Source organism: Rana temporaria, chromosome 6, assembly GCF_905171775.1.
Source record: "Rana temporaria chromosome 6, aRanTem1.1, whole genome shotgun sequence".
NCBI classification, from domain to species: Eukaryota; Metazoa; Chordata; class Amphibia; order Anura; family Ranidae; genus Rana; species Rana temporaria.
Genome location: NC_053494.1, coordinates 166,967,474 through 166,976,150, shown reverse-complemented (window position 1 = coordinate 166,976,150; position 8,677 = coordinate 166,967,474). Strand labels below are relative to the sequence as shown.

General features: G+C 44.3%; 1 non-coding gene across 1 annotated transcript; it reads right to left on the bottom strand.

Annotated features, from left to right (window-relative positions):
• Positions 1–1,730: 1,730 nt before the first annotated feature.
• On the bottom strand, positions 1,731–1,801 carry TRNAR-UCU. Its single transcript has one exon. It is a non-coding gene; the product is annotated as a tRNA-Arg (tRNA).
• Positions 1,802–8,677: the final 6,876 nt, after the last annotated feature.

Sequence of the window (8,677 nt, the reverse complement as noted above, 5' to 3'; positions counted from 1 at the left end):
TCAGCTATCCAGCTATATCTTTTCAGTTTGATATCTTTTACAGTTTTTGTGAAAAACCTGTTTAAGTTTAGTGATCTTTTCAGGAAATGTTATCGATTAAACAGAGTGTCTATGGGGCTGGTTAGAGTGGATGATGTCATCACTACAGCACAGAGCTTTAAAAAAAATATCTTTGTTCCTTCTCTATAAATTGCTCTCAGGCCCACAAGATCTACTTGTCATACACAATTTATACATTAAAACGTAGGTATCTGTGTCTAGTTTTTTGTGATACGCCTTTTACTTTTGGCTGGTTGAGTTCTACACTTTCTTCCATTGACTGTGATGTATAAAATTCTTCAGATTTAGACATTAATGGCTGTGTGTTGAGTTATTTTGAGGGGACATCAAATTTACACTGTTATACAAGCTGTACACTCACTACTTTACATTGTAGCAAAGTGTAGTTTCTTCAGTGTTGTCACATGAAAAGATAGAAGAAAAGATTTACTCAAATGCTTATGTGTTCTTACTAATGTTCTTACTTATGGGACATACTGTATGTGATCTCCTGCACACAGAGGGGTGTACTTACTTTTGTGAGATGCTGTATATATTTATTGTGGTCTATAAGTGGTTACATCACACATGGTGTGTGCTGAGTAGCACCAGAACCTGCGAACAGACCAAAAGTGTGAACTTTAGAACCCCATTAAAGTCTATGGGACTTAAAAGTGTTTGGGGACCTGGGTCCTGCCCCTGGGGACATGTATCAATGCAAAAAAAAAGTTTTAAAAACTGCAGTTTTTTCGGGAACAGTGATTTTAAATTACTTTTTATCCTTCAGAAATTACACTTTGTGCAGGGACAGTTCTAAGCACAGGAAACAAGCGCTGTTTTACAAGCATACTATACACACCCCCTAGGTATGAAATTTAAAGGAATATTTCACTTTTATTGTTTTGCATTATTAAAATCACTGCTCCTGAAATAACGGCCATTTTTTTAAAACTTTTTTTGCATTGATACATGTCCCCTGGGGCAGGACCCGGGTCCCCAAACACTTTTTATGACAATGACTTGCATATAAGCCTTTAAACTTAGCACTTTAGATTTCTCCCATAGACTTTTCCATGGTGTTCTGCGGCTTTTCAAATTTGCCGCGAACAACCCAAATTGTTCGCTGTTCGGCGAACAGGCAATGTTCGAGTCGAAACTCAAAGCTCATCCCTAGTGCTGAGGTCTGCAGCGATGAAGGATTTTTGTATTTGAAACTTTAATGTAAATCTAGACAGTTGAGGGGGTGTAATATTCCCGCTGGGTGGAGTATGAGATCCACTTACTTTCAATATCACCCCAATCGGGGCGTGATTTTGCTGAGATTGTCGCCTGACAAATCGCAGGACTGCTTTTGGGAAACAGGCATCCCGTCATTTTGATTGTGTAATTTGTCAGGTGACAATATTGTCCTGTGATTGGGGTGCCATTGAAAGTAATGGGATCACAAGCGTTTTGTGGTGATTCAGGAATCGCAGTAATTTCGCCCGCGATCCGGAATGCCTAGGTGTGATCGCAGCCAAAGCTAAGCGTCTTCTATCAGTTGCTGGGTTCTCCTTCTATAGATTCTGGGGGAACATTTTCTTCCTCAAACATTCCACACATTCTCTTCATTCTTTATTCCACCGCTAATATATACTCTGCATTGACCTTGTATAGCGCTTTTCTCTCTGAGGACTCCAAGTATTGGAGATGGCGTTGGCCGGGAATCGAACCCGGGTCATTGCTTAGAAAGCAGCTATGCTCACCACTGCACCACCAACGCAAAGGTGGCATGTCTTTGTTGTGTGGGAAGAAACCGGAGTACCCGGAGGAAACCCACGCAAGCACAGGGAGAACATGCAAACTCCATGCAGATAGAGTCCTGGTCAGATTCTGAAACAAGGACCCCAGTGCTGCAAGGCTAACCCCTAAGCCTCTGTGCTGCCCATTTACGGCCTTTGTTCTCTAAGGTCCGCCCCCGCTTAGCGGGGTAAATCACTTTTGTTCACTCAAAGTGCCTTCAGAAGAAATCCAAACTTATCCTAAACTACAATCTATAACACTCCTATAATAAAACACAACCAAATAACAATAAAAGAGGGGTACAGTGGTCCACAAATTAGCAACACAATGGAGCTAAATATTCCATTTACCTTTAGGGCTCATTCACACGGGGGTATGAATCCATACTCCATGGGAGGGCCATGTTTACCGGAATGGGGATGCACAGATGTTCTCAGCATCCCGTGTAGGCAGTCCCATTGCTGTCAACTGGGGTGCAGTGACTGTACCCAATGTGACATCTGTGTGGGTGCCAGTGCACGGCCCCGAACGCATCCAGGGTGCGTCCGCGCAACTGCACCCACATGGATGTCCTTTTTGGGGTTAACGCAGCCCCCCACAGGGTACAGATTCATACACCCCTTGTGAGTGAGGCCATGGACTTCTCCATGAAGTACCTCACTGGTGGGAAGAGTTCTCATTTCTCCAGCAGAGAAAGCCTAAAGAAAGCTGGAAAGACTTCTCCGACCTCTAAAGACAAAAAGAGTTCCAACCTCCACTCATAGCCAGTCCAACACATGCCTCAAAAACATACCGGCCTTTAACCTCCCCTTACAGCCGGTCCAACACACGCCTCAAAAACATACCGCCTTCAACCTCCCCTTATAGCCGGTCCAACACACGCCTCAAAAGCCTACAGGCCTCCAAACTTCACAACATAATCAGTTACTCAATGTCGATCGACAATACATAGATCAAACATATCACCTGTAAAAACGTGCTTGAGATGTTGGTGGTAAAACGCCTGCTAGGCCCGGGGGGACCAAGCCAAGTCCTCCAAAAGCTGCCTCATATCCAAAAGTTGCCAAGAGTGTAAATGTAGACATTATGCTATCAAAAATATCACATTCTAAAGGAAAAGGTAGGACAAGGGGAGGGGAGTATGGAAGAGGCAGAGAGGGAGGAAAGTAGGGGGGACGGAAAGTTGCGGGTAAGGAAGGGGTGTGGAGGTTCCACCAAACCCTCACCCCCTTCTTCCTCCAACCTTGCCTTCTTCCCCCTTTCCTCCCTCTTCCATACTCTCCCTTTGTTCTACCTTTCCCTTAAGAGTGTTATATTTTTGATTAACCTTAAAGCTTAATGTCTACATTTACACTCTTGGAAACTTTTGGATATGAGGCAGCTTTTGGAAGGCCTGCTTCGGTTCCCCCTCGGGCCTAGCAGGCTGTTTACCACCAACATCCCAGACACTTTTTTTTACAGGTAATTATGTTTGGGCAATGTATTGTCGAACCTTAAACTTCTGCAGAAGCTGCAGAAAGGTAAATAGAGGGCTGATGGTAAGACCCTCCAGTTACTGGAGTGGCAGCCGCCACCAGTTTAGGGACCTGTGTTGGTACAGCCATACCTGGTCCCTGGGAGGGTTCCTCAGACTTTTTGTTTAGACTTCTTCTAGGAACAGTAGATTTTCTTGTTTGTCCAGCTACATTGATAGTTGGTGATTCAGAAGCTGCAGAAAGGGAAATAGAGGGCTGATGGGAAGATCCTGCGGTTAATGGAGTGGCAGCCGCCACCAGTGTAGGGACCTGTGTTGGTACAGCCGTACCTGGCCCCTGGGTGGGTCCCTCAAACTTTTTGTTGAGTCTTTTTCTAGGAACAGTCAATTGTCTTGTTTGTCCAGCTACATTGATAGTTGGTGATTCAGAAGCTGCTTATGAGAATCTTTTAAGAGATTGATGACGTAATGGATTCCTGTCATGATGGCTTGAAATGAAGATCCTCTCCCTCATATTCACTAGCAAATAGTCCTATTCTCATCACCTAGTTTAAATTTTCTTCCAACATTTTGGCCATCTTCAATCCCAAGAAAGCTGCACCCCTCCCATTTAAGTGCAATCCATCACTACTATAAAGATGGTAACGGCCTGAAAAGTTAGCCCAGTTTGCCACAAAGCCAAACCCCTCCTCCCTGCACCAGTTTCTCAGCCACTTGTTAAGTACCATAAGCTCTTGCTGTCTCTGTGGTGTGGCTCGAGGAACAGGCAGTATTTCAGAAAATATTGCCTTGGGGGACCTTTTCTTCAATATGGCCCCTAAGTCCCTAAAATAATTTTGTAGGGCGCTCCATCTTTCTCTAACTTTGTCATTGGTACCGATATATACCATGACAGCTGGGTCCTCTCCAGTGCCATCCAATAATCTGTCCATGCAATCTGCAAATACTATTTGGCGATTAATGGTCTTTGTGACAGATTGCCCTCTGTATTCTTCCAATAACTGAATCCCCTACCACTAGTATGTGCCTAAAACCCGGTCGAATTTGAAAACATTTCTACCGGATTCGATAATATTTTTACCGGATTCGAATTCGATAATATTTTGATCGGATTTGAAAATATTTTAACAGAATTCAATAATATTTCATCCGCTATTGTTAATATTTCAACCAAATTTCGATGATATTTCAACCGGATTGGAAATTATTTCAACCGAATTTGAAATTATTTCAACCGGATTTGAAATTATTTCCACCGGATTGGAAATTATTTCAACCGAATTTGATATGATTTCAACCAGATTTGAAATGATTTCAACCGAATTTGAAATGATTTCAACCGGATTTGAAAATATTTCCACCGGATTGGAAATTATTTCAACCGAATTTGAAATTATTTCAACCGAATTTGAAATTATTTCAACTCAATTTGAAATTATTTCCACCAGATTGGAAATTATTTCAACCAAATTTGAAATTATTTCAACCGAATTTGAAATTATTTCAACCGAATTTGAAATTATTTCCACCGGATTAGAAATTATTTCATCCGAATTTGAAATTATTTCAACCGAATTTGAAATTATTTCCACCGGATTGGAAATTATTTCAACCGGATTTGAAATTATTTCCACCGGATTTGAAATTATTTCCACCGGATTTGAAATTATTTCCACCGGATTTGAAATTATTTCCACCGGATTGGAAATTATTTCAACCGAATTTGATTGTATGCATTTGTATTTGTATTATTGTATTTGATTAATTCTATTAAATTCTATTCTGTTCTTTACTATTCTTTGATTTTCATTCTATTGTTTTATTATTTTATATTCTATTTTATTGTATTCTTTTTTAGAAATCGATTTATATATTTTAGATTTTAAGTCAAATTTGCTTTCAATTTTCATTCGAATTTGTTTTCGATTCGAATTGTTTTTGAATTCGATTTGAATAGAATTTGTTCCGAATTCGAATTTCGTTCGTGTTTTTCTAATTTGTTTAAATTCGTTAATTTTGTAATTCGGAGATTCGGATGCATCTGAATTTCCGAATAATGAAAAATTTGTCCGAATTCGAATTTGTAACGAAACGAAACGCACATGTCTAGCCTCCACGTGAACATCACATGCTGGTGGAGCCTCCACATGAACGTCACATGCTGGTGGAGCCTCCACGTGAACATCACAGCTGTAGGGGAGCCTCAATGTAGCATTCATATTGTGTCTCGTTACTAGGGCAGTCCTGCCTTGTGAGCTGTCTCTGCAGTAAATACTGCGTACATCTGCAATAGAAAAAGAAGAATCAGGTTTAGCAGTTTCACCTACATTTATATATATATATATATATATATATATATATATATATATATATATATATATATATATATTTTTTTTTTTTTATATTTATACAACATCAAATTATACAGAGAAAAGTAAAAAATTCCAATGCCAGGGACAATAAATAAACCCAACATGACAGGGACACAGGGATCACTAATGGTGGCCTTCCTATAAAAATTTTGTTGCCTGGCAGTTATGCCGACCCACTAAAATGAATGGAGTCAGAAAGGGAACTGATTCTTAATTTCCATGTGCAGGGAGTAATTTGCAGTGCTTTTGTTTCTTATTATTAAACACCCAGCCTCTATGGGGGGGGGGGGCTCTAATTAATATATATTTAAATTCCTATACATGTGTAATTTGGACTCCAATAAAGATGTTTTTATAACAAAATATTTTTTTGTGTGTTTTGGCACCATTAACCACTTCCTTACTGGGCACGTATACCCCTTCCTGACCAGGTGAAATTTCAGCTTCTGGAACTGCGTCGCTTTAACTGACAATTGCGTGGTCGTGCGACAATGCTCCCAAACATTTTTTTTCTCAGTTTAGGCCGATGCGTATTCTTCTACATATTTTTGGTAAAAAGAAAAAAATCGCAATAAGCGACTGGTTTGCGCAAAAGTTATAGCGCTTACAAAATAGGGGACAAAATTATCATTAATTTTTATTATTATTTTTTTTTACTAGTAATGTCGGCGATCTGCGATTTTTATTGGGACTGCGACGTTATGGCGGACACATCGGACACTTTTTTGGCACCATTCACATTTATACTGCGATCAGTGCTATAAAAATGCACCGATTGATGTATAAATGTGACTGGCCGTGAAGGGGTTAACACTAGGGGGGCATGGAAGGGGTTAAATGTATTCCCTGGGTGTGTTCTAACTGTGGGGGGAGGGGGGTGACTGGGGGAGGTGACCGATGCTGTGTCCCTATGTACAAGAGACACAGATCGGTCTCCTCTCTCCCCTGACAGGACATGGATCTCTGTGTTTACACACAGAGATCCATGTCCTTGTCCCTGTAACCGCCGATTGCGAGTACCTGGCGGACATCGCGGCCGCCAGGCACACGCATCGGTATCTCAGGAATGCGGCGGGCACACGCGCGCCACCGGCGGCGCTCGCACGCCCTCTAGTGGAATAGAAGAGCGGAGGACGCAAATATGCGTCCTGTCAGAGATTTAGAACCACCCTGCGGCCGCACATATTCGTAAGGCCGTCGGGAAGTGGTTAAAACGTTTGTTATCCCCAAAAAATAAATAAAGACCCTGTTCCTTTAAAGCCTGTTATAGTGCTTGCGCTGTGTATGAAATATCTGGCTGATCCTACCAGTTTCTACCCTCCCCCTCTCTGCACTGACTCCCATGTATCAGGGCTGCAGAGTTCTGACACCGGAGTCAGTACGTGTCTCCATCATACGCTACTATCTGCAGCTCTCCCTGTGTCTCCTCCTCCCCCCTCACCCTCTATGTACAATACCTGTCGCCGAGAATGTGTTTCCAGCACGATGCCATTGCGCTGATTCTCGGCGACATGGTGCCGACATCTCGCACTCGCTGGAATAGAAAAAGCACATTCCAGCGAGCGCATCATAGAAGCGACGGGGAATCTGACTTGGATTCCCGCCAATTCTAGCCGTGTCGTTTGGTATGAATCATGAGGGGGAACTCCATGCCAAATTTTAAATAAAAAAACCGGCATGGGTTCCCCCCAGGGGCATACCAGGCCCTTAGGTCTGGTATGGATTGCAAGGAGACCCTCCTACGCCGAAAAAACGGCATGGGGGTCCCCCACAATACATACCAGACCCGTATCCAAGCACACTGCCCGGCCGGTCAGGAAAGGAGTGGGGACAAGCGAGCGCCCCCCTCCTGAGCCGTACCAGGCTGCATTCCCTCAACATGGGGGGTTGGGTGCTCCGATCCCAGTCCCCGAGCATGATGGGACTGTGACGTCATAAGAGGCCTATATAAATCATCACACACCAGACACCCAGCATTACAGCGGGAGGAAGCGACGCGTCAACATCTGAAGAAAAGAAGAAGGCAGAAGACGGCAAAGAAGGGCGGGCTGCGCCGCCGTCAGGCCTCGTACAGATGACCGGACAGTCCGCTGAAAACGGTCCGCCGGACCGTTTTCAGTGGACATGTCCGGCCGGAGATTTATGTCTGATGGTTGTACACACCATCAGACAGAAATCCGCGTGTACACGATCCGCGGTGACGTGGCCGTGCCGTCGCCGCGACGATGACGCTGCGACGTGCGCGGCCCTGGAAGTTCAAAGCTTCCACGCATGCGTCGAATCACTTCGACGCATGCGAGGGATGGCGGCCGATTGAACATGTACGGTGAGTCTGTACAGACGACCGAACATGTCCGACGGACAGGCTTCCAGCGGGCATGTTTCTTAGCATGCTAAGAAACATTTGTCCGCTGCAAAACGGTCGGCTGGACAAATGTCCGCTGGAAACCTGTCCGGTCGGCCGTACACACGACCGAACATGTCTGCTGAAACTGGTCTGCGGACCAGTTTCAGCAGACATGTTCAGTCGTGTGTACGAGGACTTAGTAATAGAGCTAAAAAGAAGAAGGCACCGGAGAGCGAGCGGGAGAAGAACCGAGGAGCGCCGAGGTGACAGCGGAGAGCGGAGAAGAACGAAGAAGACCCCTGGAGAGTGGAGAAGACCCACCGGAGAGTGGAGAAGACCCCCCGGAGAGCGGAGAAGACCCCCGAAGCTGATGTGTTGTGTGTTTATTTTATTGAAATTTTTCTTCCAGGTGAATGGGTAGGGGTACGATGTACCCCATATTCATTGACCTAGGGTGGGGGGCCGGTATCTGGGGGCTCCCTTATTAAAGGGGGCTCCCAGATTCCGATAAGCCTCCCGCCCGCAGACCCCAACAACCAACGGCCAGGGTTGTCGGGAAGAGGCCCTGTCCTTATCAACATGGGGACAGGGTACTTTGGGGTGGGGGGGCCGCAGGGCGCCCCCCTGCCCCAGAGCACCCAACCCCGCCATGTTGAGGGCATG